The sequence below is a fragment of the Hemiscyllium ocellatum genome, chromosome 7, assembly GCF_020745735.1.
Source record: "Hemiscyllium ocellatum isolate sHemOce1 chromosome 7, sHemOce1.pat.X.cur, whole genome shotgun sequence".
In the NCBI taxonomy this organism is placed as follows: domain Eukaryota; kingdom Metazoa; phylum Chordata; class Chondrichthyes; order Orectolobiformes; family Hemiscylliidae; genus Hemiscyllium; species Hemiscyllium ocellatum.
This window is the reverse complement of record NC_083407.1, coordinates 80,523,705-80,544,095: the sequence shown is the minus strand read 5'-3', so window position 1 is coordinate 80,544,095 and position 20,391 is coordinate 80,523,705. Positions and strand designations below refer to the sequence as shown.

The following is a 20,391-nucleotide window of genomic DNA, read 5'->3' as shown; positions in this document are numbered from 1 at the left end:
CATTGGAACCATTAAGCCACTTATTACAATTGACATTTTAGGTTCTGTTTGGAATAGCTGACGGATTCAAAATAAAACACAGGATAATTGATAGCTGGCAAAGAACAAGAGTGCAATTCAAATCCAATAACATCATAAACTGTGCCAGCAAAGCTGAAAATCATCAACAGTGCTGCCAGGATGTACAAACGCCTTAAACTCACTGTCAGGTACTTAAAATCTGCAGCAACAAGCAAACTTGGAAATAACTTCTTTTCAGCAAAATGTTCAAACATCACTGTTTAAATAGGGATCCAACCCACCTCAATCCAGCTTGTGCTGTTTTCTTGAACCCAGACCTTCATGCAAGTAGTGCATAACCCTGTTAGAGTACAGCCAATACACCATACATATGGGCTCAGTTGTGAAACGGGAAGCAAATGTACAGATCAAGTTTTCACAATGGCCTTGCCAGTTCACCAGACATGCTAATATATTTGAATTTATTTTATTTATTCTCCCACAGGAATATTGGCAAACCTATTAAAACAACACAGTCGCCTTCCATTAAAATACGATTTTCAAATGCTTCCTGTTAAATGGCAGAGCATGATAGACTGCATTCAAGCACAGAACTTGCATGCTATTTTTGAACATCCATCACTTCAGTGGAACTTCAGAGCAGCAGTCGCTATCAATAAAAGATTAACATGTAAGTCAACTTAGAGATGGTTAAAGATGCTGAAAATGGTGGCACTCATGCTCATTTTCACACTTTAGGCCCAAAAATTTAACAAGACAATAGCAATATATTACACAAATAACTTTAGAGAGAATTCTGGCAAAATTGTTAGTACTAACCATGAGACAAGGCAGCGTACCTTTCAGTCTAAACATATCACAAATCACTAGGGTAATAACATTCACTCACTTATGTGGAAGGAAATCTGTAATGTTAGTACAGTAATGCTACTGGAACCAAAACTGTCTTGTGATCCTGAACCATATCACAGAAAATATTTCACTGGCCTTGAAAAAGAGATGAGCACAACACAGATTTAACACTTATTGGGGATGTAGTTTGATTATCCCACAGCTGTTTTGGTGGACTATGTATGATTAGTTCATGCCTGTTTTCAAGCTGCACAATTTGGTTGCTGCCTGTTAATTTGCCTGTATGCAACCAGCACCAAACCACCACTGTCGAGTGACTGCGTGCCTAAACTGGATGCCTGCATCCATGAGAGATTATAGCATTTAAACCAACCTGCCCCTTGCAAACACAATGGAGCCAGATGGCACAGAAGGTCAAGGGCAGTGGTCAGCTCTTAAGGACCTGAATGCAATGTCACACCAAATTTAATGACCTGACACATATCAATGTGCAGACAATCACGTGCCATATTCCACCAACTGCACCACTTGCCTCAGATATCCCACATCTCCAACATTCATGTAACAACAATTTCCGTCAATTGTGGCTCATGCCTAATATTCATGGTTTCAAGCCTCTCCACACAGATCACACTGCTGAGGGTCTTAGAGACACATCTCAGAGGTTGAGCAACTGCCAAAATGGTCACGTCACCCAAGATGATTGCACACCATCCACTGACACACTTACTTGTCTCTTGTAGCATATGGTGGCACGTATGCAAAAGCTTACCAATGAAGCGATGGTGAGTGGAGAGCAGAAATCAACAATGATAGCATTATCATTAAGCCTCGTTCTCACATCTCAATTTACTATTTAGAAGTTGCAGGTGGAGAGTGCTGTCAAACAGAGACACCTCGGAGTGCAGGTACATAGTTCCTTGAAAAAGTGATGTCACAGGTAGACAGGATGGTGGCTTTCAGCATGATTGCCTTCATTAGAAAATTAAATACAAAAGCCAGGGCGTCATGTTAGAGCTCAACAAAACATTGGGTGAGGCCACGTATGGAGTACCACGTACAATTCTGGTTGCCTTGCTTTAGAAAGCATGTTACTAAACTGAAAATGGTGCAAAAACGACTTACAAGGATTTATCAACACTACAGGCTTGAGTTATAAGGAGAGGTTGAATAGGCTTATACTTTTTTACCTTGAGAGTAGAAGGCTGAGGGATGACCTCATAAAGGTTTTAAAATCATGAGGAGCATAGATAAGATGAATTACCAATGTCTTTACTACAGTGTAAAGGAGTCCAAAACTAGAAGGCATAGGGTTAAAGGGAGAGGGAAAAGATTTAAAGGGGACTTGAGGGGCAACATTTTCACAGTGGGTGGTGCATATATGGAACAAGCTGCCAAAGGAAGTGATTGGAGGTGGTAATTACAAAATTGAAAAGACATTGGGAAAGGTGTATGAATAGGAAGTGTTGAGAGAGAAATGAGCCAAATGCAGACAAATGGGACTAGTTCAGTTTAGGAAATCTGGTCAGTATGGATGAGTTGGGCTGAAGGGTCTGTTTCTGTGCTGTATGACTTTGGCTCGAGGACATTAAGAGTTAGGTTTTGAAACAATAAGTAACTTGAAGATTTTTCTATTTATAAAGAGATTTAAACAGTTTTTTTTAAAACAAGGCCATAAATATTTCCTCAGTTATTTTCCTGAAGGGAATTAATATATATTTGACAAGAAGAAATGCTCAGGCTTATGTTGTAAAGGAAGCAGAGGGAAGATTTACAGTATGTAGTGATAATTTATAATCTTAAACGTACTGACTGAAACAGATCCAGTGATGGCTTGTGAAAGATAATTTGGTATATACTTTAACAGAACGTGACTGCAGAGCTATAAGCAACAAACAAGGAAATGTAACTATTTGAGTAAATCATTAAAAGAACCTGCACAGACATGGTGGGCAAAATGGCCACCTATGTTTCAAAGCTCTATCATCATAAGATTAATCAATCAGGCTGACAATTATAATAACGCACTTTCTAAAATTCAGGGTCCCCATGAGGATTCCTATGCACATTTAACTAAAATTGCTTAATAGTGACATTAGTTGTAATGTGGGGGGGAGGGGGGGGGTCGGTGGGTGGGGGAAGAGAGATTGTGATTTTACTGTGGTCGCATTGTACCTAATTGAGAGATGAAATCCTGTGAGCAGGCAGGGAAAAGTGGAAGGCCTCATCAAAACCCTTCATTTGGAACCTCTCAGCAGTACAGAATTATATGATGAGAGAACTTTTCTAGAAATTTCTGCAGCTTTCTAAACATTATGTTAAACTTTTGTGGATGGACAGATCAGGGCCTCTCCAATTTTAAACAGGGCTCATGCTGAACAAAGGCTGCTTTTGTAAAGCTATTGCAAATTCAGCTGTAGCAAAGAGAACACTGAACATTCCATCCAATCCTAAAGCTAAATGCTATGCATCGAGATGGCAGGGTGGGGGAGTGGGGTAGAGAAGGGAAGTCATTAATTGCTCAAATAGTTGACAGCATGACTATATTTCATACTTAAATCCTCAGGATGTTAAAAACATTTTGAATGGCCTTATTAGGCTATAAGGAATTTGTACTCCAACACACTGAACTGAGGAGTGGTAGGACGCAGATTCTCAACTGAAGACATCCTACATGTCAAGCTCTTGATTTGAGCCACATGGTCTTGGGAAATTCCTACAGGGTTTGGCATTTGACTGCAGTAAGACAGAAGCAAGATTAAAAGACAAAATTTTGCAGGAATTGCTCAGGCCTACATGTTATGCCCCTTAGTGCCTCAGCTCACTACCAAAAGGGCCAAGACCAGCCTGCTTCCCCTTCCTGTCAACTATAAAATTGTGTTTGATGCTGGGCCCAGGAGGAGGCGGCGGCGGCGGCGGCGGCAGAGGAGGGAGATGGAAAGTACAAGCCCATAAAGAATTTTTACAGTTTTCAAAACATATATAGGCATGTTTCAATCAATTAACCACCAGCCATTGTAACAGTAAACATACAAGGCTGCACAGTATCTCACACAACACTTGCACATAAATCTCAACATAACTGTTTACACAAGGAAAATTTAAGCCCAATATTCAATTCTCTGTAAATCCCAGAAGACATGTACCAGAAGCCAGATGTTCCCGTTCCAGGAAACATCACTAAAATGTGAAACTACTGAGCAGTCATTCTTCAGTGGGGAGTTAAAGTCCCTTAAGCTCATGGGATGAACACAATTCTGTACAAAAAGGACAACAGAGAATTACAGCCCACTTGGAGGAAATTATGTTTTTGCTGAAAGATCAATCTCCTCATTGATTGAATGACAAGGAATAATTTTCCCAAGCAAATATCAAAGCAAATTCCTAGACAATTGTCAAAGTTATCAGTGAAAACTTATCTTCATATTTAGCATTTTAGTATCTATCAAAAAAAATGGCATTTGAAAATTTTTCAAACTATGCAAACACTTAGCCACTCACATAGAAATCTATCATGAATTTTCAGGAACATTTTGAACAATTTCAGATGCCCATGACAGGAGCAAAGTTAGGCAATGATTGGAAGGCATCATTCCCTGAGTTTTTCAGGCACTTCCTTTCAATCAAAGGCTTCACCATGCACTCCCAACATTGATATTAGCCAACCGAGATGCAATAAATATTTATAAACAGGGATCTTTACTTTTAGTTCCAATCTGTAATAGCTTCATCATCATTGTAGGTAAACCTCAATGAAATATAACTGCAACACCAAAAGACATGCCCTGTCACCCTCTTACATTAAACTTCATTTTCAACCTTTCTCCATGCTGAAAAGTCTGCCAAAGTAACTGAGGGAAGGTGAAGAATTCAGATTTTAACAAAGGGATGATTAACTTCCTTCCATTATATTCAATTTTTAAATTTTGAACAATGTAGTAGGTGACATCATTCTAAATACTGATTACATAAATTTAACTGAACTGATTGCAAATAATAAATAGTGTTAGGTGCAATCATTATCGAAAAAGGTGGTTCAGTACAGAGAACACCGTAATCTCATCACCTTATCAACTATTTCAAACCAGCATTTCTGATTGTGTTATCTGCACATTGACTTCAAAACTATTCGAAAAATTGATCGATGTTTTATCATGGAAAATTACCAGAAAGATATTCAAACTCAATTGTGACTGCTTGATGATTTTTTTTTAACAAAAGCACACCAAACGTGAACAGAAGATTCAATTTTCCATTGTTTCTAAACATTGACTAAATTAAGTGCTATCTCTGTGATCCAGAGAATAAATTCAATTACGTGGGTGCATTCACACTACAAGAGAAGCACCATGCTATTAAACTTTGAGGACACTTCTGCTTTCTCTGATTGCTGAACAGGGGTAATATGGCTTGGGACTCCAGGTTACTACATCACAGGAAGCACTATGTCAGTGGCAATTCCCAATGGCTCCCATTACCAACAAGGGGGCAAACGGCAGGTTTTGTTGGAGTTGCTTGGAAGAGCAATTCAGAAGAAAATCATTTCATACCTCAAAGATATGAGGCAAGCATAACTTCATTGCAAATTGTGGGTCAGAATTTTTAACTGAGCACTTCTGGTGACAGTAGCTGGGAAGGTGCGGCTCTCTGTACAGTGTTAGTGTCCCTGCAACCTACCTCAATAGGACCTGCACTACCTCTTTTGCAAGGAGACCAGGTGAACTATGACCCAACAGGGCAGCAGTGAGGCTAGCAGTAGACCTGCACCAGAGCCAAGATGGAAGTCTCACCGACCAAGAATTGCTGTCCAATCAGAAGTTGGCAGCTTCTGCAGCTCAATAATGCCACAAGGGAGGCAGTGGCTGCTGACGATGTGACTGATTCTGGAAGATCCAGTCACATCAGGAGCGGTTTCGCAGGGATGGTCTCGCCAGAAAACACCCCCTTCAAGACTTCCAAATTTCTTCAGGAGGCATTGGTCCCAAGCCACCTACTTCCCTGGCTTTGCCCCTACACCAGCCTGTCAAAGCTAATAAGCAGGCTGCATAGTTTTTCCTGCTGTATGTGCTGAATGAGGACAGACCTGGTAGGTCAGAAACCCACTTAATTAAATGCCTTCCCACCTCCAGAACTCACCCATAAACACTAATTCGGGAAGCAATAGTGGCAAGTTTGCTTCTGAACTGATGCTGTCGGGGGAAATTGTACTATAAATCCACATATTTGCATGAGATTTACATTTCTTTTCTCCTCTGCAGGTACAGGCACCAGAAAAATTAGACAAGGAGGAAGTTCAGGAGAAAAATACAAACACTGGAATTATACCTAACTTCCTTTTGGTTTCAAGTACTGTTTGAGAACAGGACAGAGGAACATCAACCCTGGAGACGGCCAAAAGGTTAGCAATATTCAAAACATTTCTAGAGCTAGCAATTGCAGACTTGTCCCTTCAAGAATTCTCCATTCTCTATGCACTTAGCAGATTTCAGGGAATATTTCCAGGACGCCATGGTAGCCCAATGGTTAACACTGCTGCCTCACAGCACCAGGGACCTGGATTCGATTCCACCCTCAGACAATAGTCTGTGTGGTGTTTGCACATTCTGCATGGGTTTCTTCTAGGTGTTCCAGTTTCCTACCAGTCCAAAAACGTGCACATTATGTGGATTGGCCATGGTAAACGGCCCATAGTGTACACGGATATGCAGGCCGGGTGAATTAGCTATGGAAAATACAAGGTCCCAGGGATGGGGTGGGATACTCTTCAGAGAGTCCGAATCAATGTGGACTTAATGGGCTGAATGGCCTGCTTCCATACTATAGGGTTCTATGATTCTACGAATTGCAACATAATCGCAGCAGCGGGAGTGAAGTGATATCAGTTCTTGCCAGTGGTGCAGTTACAATGTGAATGCACATCAGGCATTTGGGTCAATGTTAATTCTGCCTCAGGACACGTATTATTAGAGCAGCGCACACCCACTGCTTCTTATTTAAATGATGCATAGAAAGCCCTGACAATTTTACTGTATTTTAGCTTACACAGAGTGAGAGACTCCAACATAGAAATAAAGATCCGGTCCAACTTATCTACAGAGACATTTTGCTCTACCAAATTATGAATCCACCTCTTCCATCTACTCCTATCCAGGATACACTGGATTTATTAGTGATTACCTTACCTCAGGTGTTCCCCAAGTCTTCTCCTTCCTGGAGAAAAAGCAAAGTCTCAAATGCTCGTTGTCTCAGCTCTGGTATCATCCTTAAGAATTTTTTTTAATGCACCTGCCTCAATGTCTCCATGCACATTCCAAAATATTCACCTTGGAGAGTGACATCTGACCTCTGGTGACCTGTACGCATTCAGACACATCAGTGCATAAACCTCAGGCCATTTTTTAGGGTCAGATCAGATACATGCAATAAAACTATTTGCTGTCCTATATCTGAAGACAGTGTCTAAAATGCATCTGTTTAACCTCTTCTGCCTGTGCAACTAATAAAGTCACACTCAAACTGTAGTGATTGGGACAATGTTGGCGAGGTGGATCTCATAGAATAAGAGTTCCCTGACTAGGCCAGGTTAACAGCCCCAATCAGGGAGTCCTGGCTGACAGATATAAACAGGAGTGTCAGGAGTTCTGCTCACTCTAGGTGCCAGTTCTAGGCTAGCTGGGTCAGTGTCCTGGGTCATGTGTACATAAAGAGTGACTTGGTGACAGGATGCCTGACTCTGTTGAGTTATTTCACAAATCAGGCTGTAACTGTATGGCTCTTAACAAGGAAATTCAAGTCAATCACTTGAAGTTCTTCTGTGAAGAAAATATCTGCTAATTTGCAAACCCATTAACAAGCTAATGATGTAGTAGCATAAATTGACAAAGAAACACTTTGCTTTGAAGATAAAGAAAAAATTGCTGGTCAATGGGGATAGAGCAGGGATATGAGACATTCTAAGTGTTGGCATGGACATCATGAACAAAACGTTTACAATGGTTAGAACAGTCATACCAAAATATTAATTAGGTTTCTCTCTCTACAGATGCTGCCAAACCTGCCAAGTTTCTCCACTGGATTTCAAACATCTGACTAAATAAAAGTTAAATATTGCAATCTAACACTGGTGGGCATGCCTTGACCCCTAAGCTCTGAATTACCTTCTCTATATGTCTCTGCATTATATAAAGTAGTGTGTCTATTTTGGTAGACACAGGCCCACTCAAAAATGTTTGATTGACAGGAAGACCAATATTTCATGTATAGTAGCAATTTTAGGCAAAGAACAAATGGATATTAAAAATGCTAACACTATGGAGTGCGCTGAGAGTTCTATGATATGCTCCAAAATTTGTAGGTTCTATAAGCACAACCAAAGTTTGCACATTAAGTTTACCAATCCCAATTAGCTAATACCTTTCTTTTAAAAAAAAACACAATACTTAAACTTCAACACTTAAGTAGCTTCAATTTTTCCCTTTTCATACCTCGGACCATAATTCTAGATAGGCTATTCAGATAGACTAGTTCTCACCACAGATGATCTTCATATACTGGCAAGTGCCCATAAAGCATGAAAATTGGATTCAGACTAAGACAAGCAGGAAGCCAACTCTTAAAGCACAATGAGACAATATGGTTTTCACATCCTTAATTGTCAAATCAGCATTTAAAAGATTCAGCAATTGTTTGTAGTAACCAGATTTAACAGATTGCACCACGTTGTTTTTGCTGTGCATCTTTCGATATTTCAAATCAAAACACCTTCCTTGCATTTTCAGTCAGTGCACTCTAATTCCCCCAAGATAAGGCTGAGTATTATATAAACCTGCTTATACAGTCAATTTGGTGATTACTGACAAATCAGAGACTTCACAGTTGATGCTGCCAAATTAATAACAATATTTTGTTGATACCATACACTGATTTTTGGTTCAAATATTTTACAAATTACTACTTTTTATGGTATGTGTTTTTTTGTCAGTCTCTGGGAGCTTACATTAAATAAACTGTTCCAGACTTAAACAACACCGGCACAGACAAAAATAGAAACTCATCTGGTTTTAAGCAGCTTTTAGTAGGCGAACTCTGCATTAAAAGCAGCAGTAGCCAGCTGTGGATTTTTGATGAAATTTCCTTTGTTCTACAGCACAGTCAGCAGCTGGTCAACCAGCAGGGCTAACAAAATTGCAAAATCATCCTTTGCCACTGCTAAATTGATTGAAACCACTTCTCATTAAATGTTCAAATGAGCCATCAGTGAGTCAGTGTTCAAACTGCTCCTTATCTCTTTGTTAATTGTTAATCATCAAATTCAGTGCATTAATATTTCTTAAGGGCTCTTCCAGTGCAGCGATAATGTCCCTACCTCTGGGCCGGAAGATCTGACTTCAAGTCCCATCTGCCCGAGGTGTGTTAGAACATTTCAAACATGTTGCTTAAAAACAGTTATTAATGTTGCTTCACATCCTTGCATTCTGCTATAAAGCCCAGTGTAAGCACTCAAGCTCCTCAGAAGGCTATTATTTGTGCATTTATGTTGGTGACAGTATTTGAAAGAGTATCTCCCCCTTTTGCATGCACAGATAGCATAGATCAAAATGTACACCCCAACCAAGAGAGACAACCACAGTACTGAAGCAAAAAGTTGCTTTCATTTATTTGAAAGCTATCAGATTTGGGAAAAAAAAGATTTCATATTTCCTCTACAGATGCTGCCAGACTGAGGTTTTCCAGCACATTCCCTTTCTATTTCAGATTTCCAGCAACAGTACTTTGATTTTAATTTTAGAACAGGCAGGATGTGTCGAGGAGACAGAGGACAGGCTAGGCTTGTATCTGCTGGAGTTTAGAAAAGTATGAGGTAACTTGACTGAAAGATGTAAAATTCTGAGCGATCTTAACAGGGTAAATTGGAGAGGATGCTTCCTCTTGTGGGTGACACTAAAACTGGGGTCACCACTCAAAGATAAGACTTAAGGCAGAGATGAGGGAATTGGGCCTTTGGAAGTCTCTTCCTCGAAAGGCAATGGAAGCAGATGCCTGGACTATTTTTAATGCAGAGGTGGATAGATTCTTGATAATAAGGGATTGAAACTATTGGGGATTGGCAGGAGTGTGGAATTGAGGTTACAATCGGATCAGTGATGATCTTATGAAATATGTGTTTGTGTGTTCATGCACATATTTTCTGGTATTTTGATGGCATTCCAGTTCATCGATGACACTGACATTGCTGGGAATGGAAGGTTTGAGATATAAAAATAGTCTAGAAGAGCTGGGACTTTTTCCACTGGAGCGGAAAAGGTTGAGGGGGTGACCTTACTGAAGTTTATAAAATCATGAGAGGCATTGGTAAGGTGAATGACAAGGGCCTTTTGCCTCAGGTGGGGCTGTTCAAAACTAGGGGGCATTATTTTTAAGGAGAGAGGAGAAAGATTTAAAAAGAACATGAGGGGCAACTTTTTTTTTTAAACAGTGATTCATATGTGGAATTAACTGCCAGAGAAAGTAGAGATGCAGGTACAGTTACAATGTTTAAAAGACACATGGATACGTTCATGAATAGGAAATGTTTTTTAGGGATATGAGCCAAGCCCAGGCAGGTGGGACTAGTTTGGTTTGGGAATACGGTCAGTGTGGATTGGTTGGACCAAAGGGTGTGTTTCGATGCTGTATGACTCTATGACTGACGTGGTGTTCCAGATTATTTATACAATGAGCACAAAGTCCACCGTCACAGCCCCTGAAATACAACCACAACACATTTAAATACATAGTGCCAAAGACCCATATTTTACAGAAAGCAAGGTGAACTTAAAGATCTGTCAATTGCTAGTGTGGATTTCACCATTCCCTACACTAATTTCATTCTGAAGAATCCTTCATCAGTAGAGCAGGAAGTACCAGGCAGACTTAATCATTCACTAAATGTTACAATAGAAATGGAATAAAAACTGGGATTAAAAGGTAGAAGCCAAAGTAACAAACTTGAAGAAATATTCTTTCAAAAATTAATGGAATTATCATAATGGAGGAGATTCACATTCCACAAATAGACAATAATATTTTTAGGAGAAAGTGAGGACTGCAGATGCTGGAGATCAGAGCTGTAAATGTGTTGCTGGAAAAGTGCAGCAGGTCAGGCAGCATCCAAGGAGCAGGAGAGTCGACGTTTTGGGCATGAGCCCATCTTCAGGAATAAGGAAAGTGTGTCCAGCAGGCTAAGATAAATGGTAGGGAGGAGGGACTTGGGGGAGGGGCGTTGGAAATGTGATAGGTGGAAGGAGGTCAAGGTGAGGGTGATAGGCCGGAGTAGGGTGGGGGCGGAGAGGTCAGGAAGGCGGTGCTGAGTTCGAGGAATTTGACTGAGACAAGGTTGGGGGGGGAAAATGAGGAAACTGGAGAAACCGGAGTTCATCCCTTGTAGTTGGAGGGTTCCTAGACCTAAAAAATAATATTTTTAGGTCCAGACAAGTTTTTCAGGAGTAATTCTGATTTAATATGCTGTTTAGATTAAAGTCTCAATCAACAAGATTGAACTTTTTCCGGGAGTTGTTACCATGAAATTAGTGCAAGGGTGAAAGTCCACATCAAATGAAATAATCGCTAAAATTTCTACCTGCAGAAAATTTAACAATGAGTGAAGGACTAAGGATTCACTAACAACTATATTGTTGAATCTAACTGTGCAGATATACTATCTGATGTTACTGTTAGTTTTATACGGTAATAATGGCAAACCTGGACAGCTTCACCATCATTACAACCACAAGGTCACATCATTTCCTGTCACCCAGTCATCTTCACACCTGTATAATGCTTCTACTCCCATCCATTTGTTTTTGTCTCCACACTTCCAGAAAATACTTAATCAAAAAATTTAATAAAATCAAGTTAAGCCTAATCTACATGTTCTGATGCAGTTTACATCATTGGCACTGACCCCATAAAACAGATTGGCAGTGACATATAGATGTGGTGAGAAAAGAGCATTACGACAGGCAGTGTGCTAGGTTTATTGGAGGGGGTTGATAAGTCATTCTTATTTTTTTCATTTCCTGCCCCTGTGCTCGTTATTTGTTCATGCAGTATGGGCCAGTGTTTATTATCCGTTCCCAACTGTCAAGAGTCAACTTAGGTGGGACTCTAGACCCACAATTAGAAACTTTCAAATAATGCTGGCCTGGCTAGCAACATGCACATCCCATGAAAAACAAAAAAGACACTATTCAAGAAGCCTTGGAAAGTTGCTGCAGTGCATCTTGTACGTGGCACACACTGCTGCCACTGTGCACTGATATGGAGCAGGGTGAATGTTTTTAAGGTCGTTGTACTGGTGATCAAGCTGCTTTGCTCGGAGTGTAGTGAGCTCCTTGACTGTTGTTAAAGCTACACTCATTCAGGTAAATGGACGATATTTCAGCACACTTGTGAATTGTGCATTATAGATGATGAAAAGGTTTTCCCAATCAACAGGTGAGTTACCTGTTGAGTACCTGTGAGTTACCTATCTAAACTTTCTGTTCAATGGCTCCAACCTAGCACTTCACAAAAAGAGAAAATTTAGAAGTGAACAAGAATCTTAAAGAATATTCTATATCACATATAGATTATATATTAAGTATATAAATTACAATATTATGAATATTAGGAGAAGAAAATATGGAAAGGGGAGAGATTTAAAGTAATGAAAATGATGAAAACTTTGGAATGATTCTTACGGCTGAAATCTCATTGCTATCAGTGTTGGTTGACCCAATTAATGAAATACTACCTCATTCTCTGGTGCCAGACATTTATATCAGAATTAACAAATTACGTCTTTATATAGCTAAATGTTACAATTAAGGAACGAAATTTTCTGCAAACACACAGAATAAATACAGAAATAAACGAACTTATTATGGGGTTTTTGAAGCTTAAATAGGCGGTTTTATAAGTTCAATGTCAGCATTGTTTTGAGCTCTGACATCAATGTGTTGCTTTCCCTTATGTCTGCATTTATGGCCATACCAGTGTCAAGTCAGAAATCAATTTGAGAATGTATCCTTCTTTGAAATTTGCCATCTGGTACTCTTTATATTGGCTCAATTGCTGAATCAAATCTGTCCTGTCCTACATGCCTTCATTGGAAAAAATAAACTGCCTTGTGGAGATCTATACTTGCTCATTACTTACTAAAGAACTGGCCCAATGACTTGACAACTTTTAATGAGTAACGGAGTCCCAAAAACCAGAGGAAATCAAGGTCTGAATCTTAACCTGCTGAGAGAGCTGATCTCAACTTCAGGTAAAAATGGGGCACCACTATGGGCCGCAGCTTGGCACAGCTAGGTAGTTAGGGACATGGCTTCCCTCACCTTATCACCATCCTCAAACTTCTGAAAATGCATGTATGTGAATGCTGAATCAGGAAGAACTTTGAACTGAAGAAAATTCTCCAGTCAAAAGAAGCAGCTCTTAACATATATCCTGCAACCTGACATTCATCAGCAAAGTGTCATTGCATTTGAAATGAATCAAGGACTAATTAACGACATTGTATGTATGGGAATGGGACTTAGGAAAAATGTAAATGATCTGATCATTCACAAAAATGTTCCCAGTGCAGTTCTGGCAACAGGCACTGAAATGCATTTAACAGGAAAAGACTGGAGTCCCTCTGGGCAATAGTCACTGTCAAGTGCTTTCTGTTTATGTAATCATGTTATGAGAAGCTTATGAATTCTAAAGCTTATTCTTGGCAGTTCCCAAGTTTTGTTCTTGGATAACATCCCACCGTGATCTGGGAGAGGACCGGAACAATATCAGGCCAACTGATTGCACAGCAAACCCTTCTTTCAAAACACATTATCGCTGGTATGAGAATTTTTAATTAATTGTTTGATAATTTAAAAGGATGCAAACTGTGACAAGAAAAGCATCTTTGTTTACTCCTTTTATGGGTTACTCATCAATGCCATAAACAAGGTACTTAGTTATAGAGTCATCGAGATGTACAGCATGGAAACAGACCCTTTGGTCCAATCCGTCCATGCCGACCAGATATCCCAATCCGATCTAGTCCCACCTGCCAGCACCCAGCCCATATCCCTCCAAACCCTATTCCTCTGAACTAGCCGAACAAAAGTAGTGATGCTTATATGAGATTACCTGGAAGTTGCTGTCTTACATATGATAATCCAAAGGTCACTCCATGCACTCAAAACAAACAGAATGAACTAACAGTGCAACTGCTCAACTTGATTCCATAAGCAGATGGAAACCATCATTCAGGAGAAAGTAGAATAAACCAAGCATTCATTAAATCAAAACCTGCGCAACAGGCTAGTATTTAAAACTTGAGTATCTCAAATTTCCTTTTAAAAAAAGCACATTTTTGGTGCCTCCTGTAAACGATGCAGGAATATCTGTGCCTCCTCTTTTGATAGGACTATAGATTTGATGACTGAAATGGTTATTTTGGCAATACATGGAAGTTAAAAGTTACATTAAGATGAAGTGCACTAAATGATACAACTTCAAACAGCATGGGATGGGTGGAGGGGAGGGAGGGAAGCACTAGGGGCAAAAGCCAGTACATACAGACTGCCCTCCAGTTACGAGTGGCTGTGTGCGTGTGTGTGCGCGAGCGCGTGTCAGTCTCAACCAAGTATGGCTGTTGGATTGAATCTGACACCAACATGGAATCTTACTATCTTAGTCTCCAGGGCAACAAGGCGGCCATTTTCAGGTGTGAATCTGCCCACCAAATTTGTGGAGCCATTCAGTTACTCATTATCACAGCCATTTCGGCAATGGAAGGAGTTTTGTTTAAACAGACCTGATGGCATGTTCTGGAAAAGGCCAGAACCACACTAAAACAAAAGAGGCAGGAGATCACAGTATGTGGAGAAGTGCCCATCTTCAGGTCTTTCACTTTTATCCACTGGACTCAAATGAGGGATTGCAGACAGATGAGCTCCCCCAAAACAAGAGGAAAAGGACAAGCTCGTGAATAATGCTGACGTACTTTGAAAGTGGTCAAGGAAGTTTTCAATGTGTTCCTTCCAATCTGGTGGTAGGGCACCAAGAGGAGCCACGACCAGAATGATAGGAAAGGAGCAGAAGACTCTCAGGTACCATCCCCCAACATTCCGACCTGCCCAGTATTCATTTACACAGTTGGGTCACCCCTGCCTCACTCATTCCTCTCCCTTGAGGCAATTCACATTCCCTTATGAGCATTAATTACTCGTATACATCCTCAACCTAACGTTTTGGACCTTAACATTGCCTCACCTAACAATGGCTGGAAATCTTCAGTGTAACTGATTAAAGTCTTCACGCTTGCCAGTTTTACTGAGCAGTTCTCACTATGAACTCACCTTCTCCCACCCACTGGGTTGCAGACAATACATATGTGGCGCTTCTATCTTGTTGGGAAAGAGGGAGTCTGTGCACAAAATTACTCATAACCGGTCTTAATTATTTTCCTTGGCTTTCCACTTCAGTGACGGATGTCCACAAAAGGCAGTTTGGGGCAATATCACATTAGCATCAAGCCACTGTAATTATCCCACCTCCTCTCTCCTCAACCTGCTTTCCTGCTCCTTGGATGCTGCCTGACCTGCTGCGCTTTTCCAGCAAGTCATTTTTCAGCTTCACTCAATCGCAGCAGAGTTGGTTGCTCTATAAACATGCAGATTGTCTTCCTGTTCGATATCTACTTGCTCACAGGCAGATACAAAATCTAAACACATTCAACTACAAAATGTGACAGTTATTGTTCAATTGCCAAGGCAAGTCTGATAAGTGGATTATTTAAAATCATGGGGAAAGAGAGACTTTAGTTGAACTTGTGTGAATGTTCCATGCCTCTAAAAACACAAAAATAATTCTTCTTCCAAAGGTTTTTTGGAAAACAGTCAAAAGATCCAGATCATGCAATTCTGGTCTCCCTGCTAAAACTTGAAATGGTTCAGAAAAGATTTACAAAGAAGTTGCCGGAGTTGGAGGGTTTGAGCTATGGGGAGAGGCTGAATAGGTTGTGGCTGTTTTCCCTGGAGCATCGGAGGCTGAGGGTTAACTTTATAGAGGTTTATCAAATTATGAGGATCATGGATAGGGTGAAGAGCCAAGGTCTTTCCCCAGAGTGTAGGAGGCCAAAATGAGACAAAGGTTTAAAGGTGAGAGGGGAAAAGATTTAAAAGCGACCTAAGGGGCAACGTTTTTCACACAGAGGGTGGTGTGTGGATGTAATGAGTTGCTAGAAAAAGTGATGGAGTCTGGTAGAATTACAAAATTTAAAAGGTATTTGGGTGGGTATATGAATAGGAATGGTTTGGAGGGATATGGGTCAAACACTGGCAAATAGAACTAGGTTAATTTAGAATATCTGATTGGCATGGACGAGTTGGACCAAAGGGTCTGTTTCCATGCTGTATATCTCGGACTCTACATAAAACTCTAAACTTTCCACTGCTCCTTTCTGCTTGTTGCTATTCTCTGAATCTGAGTCATTATATATGGTTAAAGCACAGCAGGTCAGGCAGCATCCAAGGAACAGGAAATTCGACGTTTCGGGCCAGAGCCTTTCATCAGGATATATTTGTGATCAGAAAGCTGTCTACACTAATACATTTTAAAGCCTGAGTATATAGATATGTGCTCTGTTGGTTATAGCTCAATTTTCATTATTTGTCTCATATTTAAAAGAATCATCTACTACAGATTCAAGTTCCTTTTCTTGGCTCTCTCGACAAATTCTGATCTGTTTAATGTGCACTTATGTTGCATATATTTTATCTCATATTTGAATTATCCATTCAGCCAGATTCTTCCAACTTTCCAGCTCACCAACCTTACACAGCCAGCAAAACATTCCACCTTGGATATTATTCAGTGCAAATAAAAAAAACCCAATAATCTTTTTTTGGTCCCCAAGCTCCCTCAATTTATATAACCTATCAGCTCCTGAAACCTCTATTTAAGCAAATCTTATAATGCAAGAAGCTGCACATAACAATCCAGTTACCGGTACTTAAAGAAAATTGAGTAATCTGTGCATGCAATTGCTGACAATTAATGTAATCTCAACCAGACTTGAACACATTTTACACCCACATCCATTACCCCTCAAACCTTGCCAAATTGTGTGGTTATGGTACTGAGAGGTTACCCAAACAGAGGCTGTTACATCCATTATTCCTTCAAGATGTAGAAACTTACATCCCAAGTCTTACCATATCACAAAATTAGGATTCATATGGTAGTGATGGTTTTAAATTATGTTTTCCCCTAGCTCTACACAGGGATAAGGTACAATGACTAAGCACAGCCTTGGTGGCACTTCATTGCAGTAGCAAGCAGGTAACTCAAACACGTAAGTCATCTGTAACTACCAGAGATGAAAGCTGACATAAAACATGCAGGAAAATGCACCATTATAAAGAGTAGCAATAGCATAACATAACAAAATGAAGTCCTATTCTGACATGCCATCAGAAGCTCCAGGCTTGAATCTTACACTTTTAGCACAATGTAGTTCTCAAGGCTTAGAAAATTTTTGAATAGAAATACTACTACAATTATAAAGAAACAGCTTTCAGTATCCTATGTCTTGGTTCAGCTCTATTCAGCTGCCTCAGTCTTGGATGTTTCCACTGGTGACAGAAACCATTTTATATAATTAGCAAGGCCAAATGTATTTTATAAATTAGAAAGCATCAAGTAACTTTTATTTCTTTTTCAAATACTAAAACAGATTATAATGTATTTATTATTTTACATTCTAAAATCAGGCAGGACAGTAAGACAAGAGAGGAAGGAGAAAATTGAGTGAGAAACAAAAATGATGAAGCACTATTACAAATCTGGAAGAAAAGTGATTGAAAAATAAATCATTGGCCTCAAATGTTCACAATGCTGTCTCATTCTCCCACCATAACATCTTTGGAGCTCCTGGAGAAATGTTGTAAGCAGTCATTTTTAGACTATTATTTCTCTGAGAATTGTGCTGCTCAAAATCCCATGAGCTTTTAGGTGATTAATTCTAAATCTGCTTTCACCCTTTTAAATATTTACAAAGTTTCTAGATTTCAAGAAAATGAAAGACCACAACACTGCTTCAGATGTTGAGCAATTAACCATAGGTTTCTTGGGAAGCTTTGTTAATTTAGAAAAAAAAATGTACTGTAAAATGACAGCAACAAGATGAACACTACAAGGGAGAAAGCTTGAATGTAAGCAGACATTACAATAATAAAGAATGAGAATCACTCTGGACCTTCAATCCATCATACTGGTGTGGATAGAATTACTGACAGTTAACAGATTAGCGATTTTAACTGTGTCAAAAGACAAACCGGTGTTTTGGATTGTAGATAAACTTGTTTAAACAATTGAGCCACTGAAGCCAGTATGGTTGCTGCACAGTGATAACAGGGCAGACACATCAACTAGTCTTCTGCGTGTGAAAGCAAAACAGTGCTTGGGCCCTAAAACCAAAACTAAAAAAGTACTCCACAGGGCAGACAGTAACTGTGGAATTCTGGACTGCAGAGAGCTGCTGAGGCTGGGTCATTAAGTATAGTCAACCTGAGATGGACACGTTTTTAATCAGTAAGGATTATGGAGAAAACGCAGGGAAATCGAGCTAAGGATTATCAAGTCAGCTTTGATCGCAGTGAATTGTGGAGAAGACTTGATTGGTCCAATGGCCCTTTGTCTTATGGTCACATTTATGGAAAGAAAGAAACAGCAAATGTCTTTGGTTGATTATCCTTCATTAGAACTGAGCAATGGCAGAAAAGCAACAGCTTCTCAGCAAGGGGGGGGGGGGGGGGGAAGGTCAGAGGAAGAACAAATGGAAAGTATGTGCGAGAGTAGGAGAGATTAAATGATAAAAGGTTTCATATTACAATAGGTATGGGTGTGGTGATGGATATAGTGAAGAATCAAAAAAAAATACATCTAGATGAGCAGTTACATTGCAGTCTTTTTCCCTTACACCAAGTGCAAAGTGAAGGAATAAACAAAAAAAAACCTCATCTGTGTACAAAAACAAAATGGGGACAGAGGTTACAATCTAAAATTGTTGCGCTCAATGTCAAATCAGGGAGCCCATAGAATGCCCAATAGAAAAGGTATTGTTCCTTGGCATCCCCATAGAGCTTCATAGGAATACTGCAGCAGGCCACAGGGAGGTCACAGTATAGGAGCAGCATGAAGGATTAGACTGACAAGCGAAAGGAAGTTGGGAGCCATGTTTGTGGACCGATCAGTGGTGTCCTGCAAAAGTGGTTACAAGATTCTGTGTTTTGTCAGCCCACTATAGAGACCATCACATTGTGAGCCATGAATTCTAAACTGAAAGTAGTACGAATATATTGCCAATTCTTTTGAACGCTTGTTTCCTTTTACTGCTTTCAACTTGGTATTAGTTGCTCATTGCGATTGTGAAGTGTACATTCCAGTGAAACCCCAAATCGCCATCGCTGATCTATTCTCATTGTCAGATCTCATTCTGAGTCATTAAAACTGGGTTTAGCAGTCACAGACCACAACAGAAAAAAGAATTTTGATTTCTGTCCATTAGTCTCATCATGCAGTACAAGTCACAATCAAGTTGAGTCATAATGCACTGAAGGCTGAATAGTTTCTGAAGAGTTATTTATGTTGGCAAATGCTGAGTGGGCAATACACATGAGCAGACAATACAATGACGAGGTTTACAGCTAGTGCGTACCTTGGTAGACATCAAACCTTGATGTGGAGGTTTGTCATCAGATTTTAAGTGTATAAAGATGCAGGGATTTAAAAATGGCAAAAATATTTAAACTGCTTTATGATTTGTAACTTCAATGAATCTTGAAAAAGAAATTCTGTTCATCTAACATAACCATTATTATTTTGTGTGAATAAATGTATATACACCCCTTTCTAAAGGCCACATTAAGTTTTAGAAAAATGTTGAAAAAACTAAGATTGTATTTTTTTTTAAATACTTCCCTACAAAAATTATGGAAGAGAAGTAAAATATCTTGCCCCTCTTTGGTAAGCACGAATCATATTCTGAAGTGAAACTGTGAACTATTTTAACTAAAGGTGAAAGATATTTTGCAAAATCTAAAGACAACATCAATTTTATTTCTATCTATTTTACATCCACATCTCACCAAACTCATTTGTTCTAGTCAGCAACTTGCCAAAGAAGAACACCCATGGCCCACTTGTCCCAGCTTGGTACATATGAATGCAAATGATCAAAAAGCAATCTTCTTCCCCTGTTTATGTTACAAAATGCATTAGCAGATGTTGCAGAGACAGATGGGGTCAAATACAGAGAGAAAACAAAATGCCATATTTAGACTGAAGCCTTTCAGGGTTCAAGCAGAGAATTGAAGAATTTGTCAATGATGGAATAGTTTGGCATATACTCGCAATACATTAAACAAATTACAACTAAACGAGGAAAACTGGGTTTAATATAACTCAAAAGAATAAAACATTCACATCCTCTCTTCTTCCTTTCATCCA

General features: G+C 39.6%; 1 protein-coding gene across 4 annotated transcripts in view; it reads right to left on the bottom strand.

Annotated features, from left to right (window-relative positions):
• The window catches only part of myo1b (myosin IB), a 267,061-nt gene that overhangs the window by 206,219 nt on the left and 40,451 nt on the right, over positions 1-20,391 (bottom strand). The window lies entirely within an intron of this gene.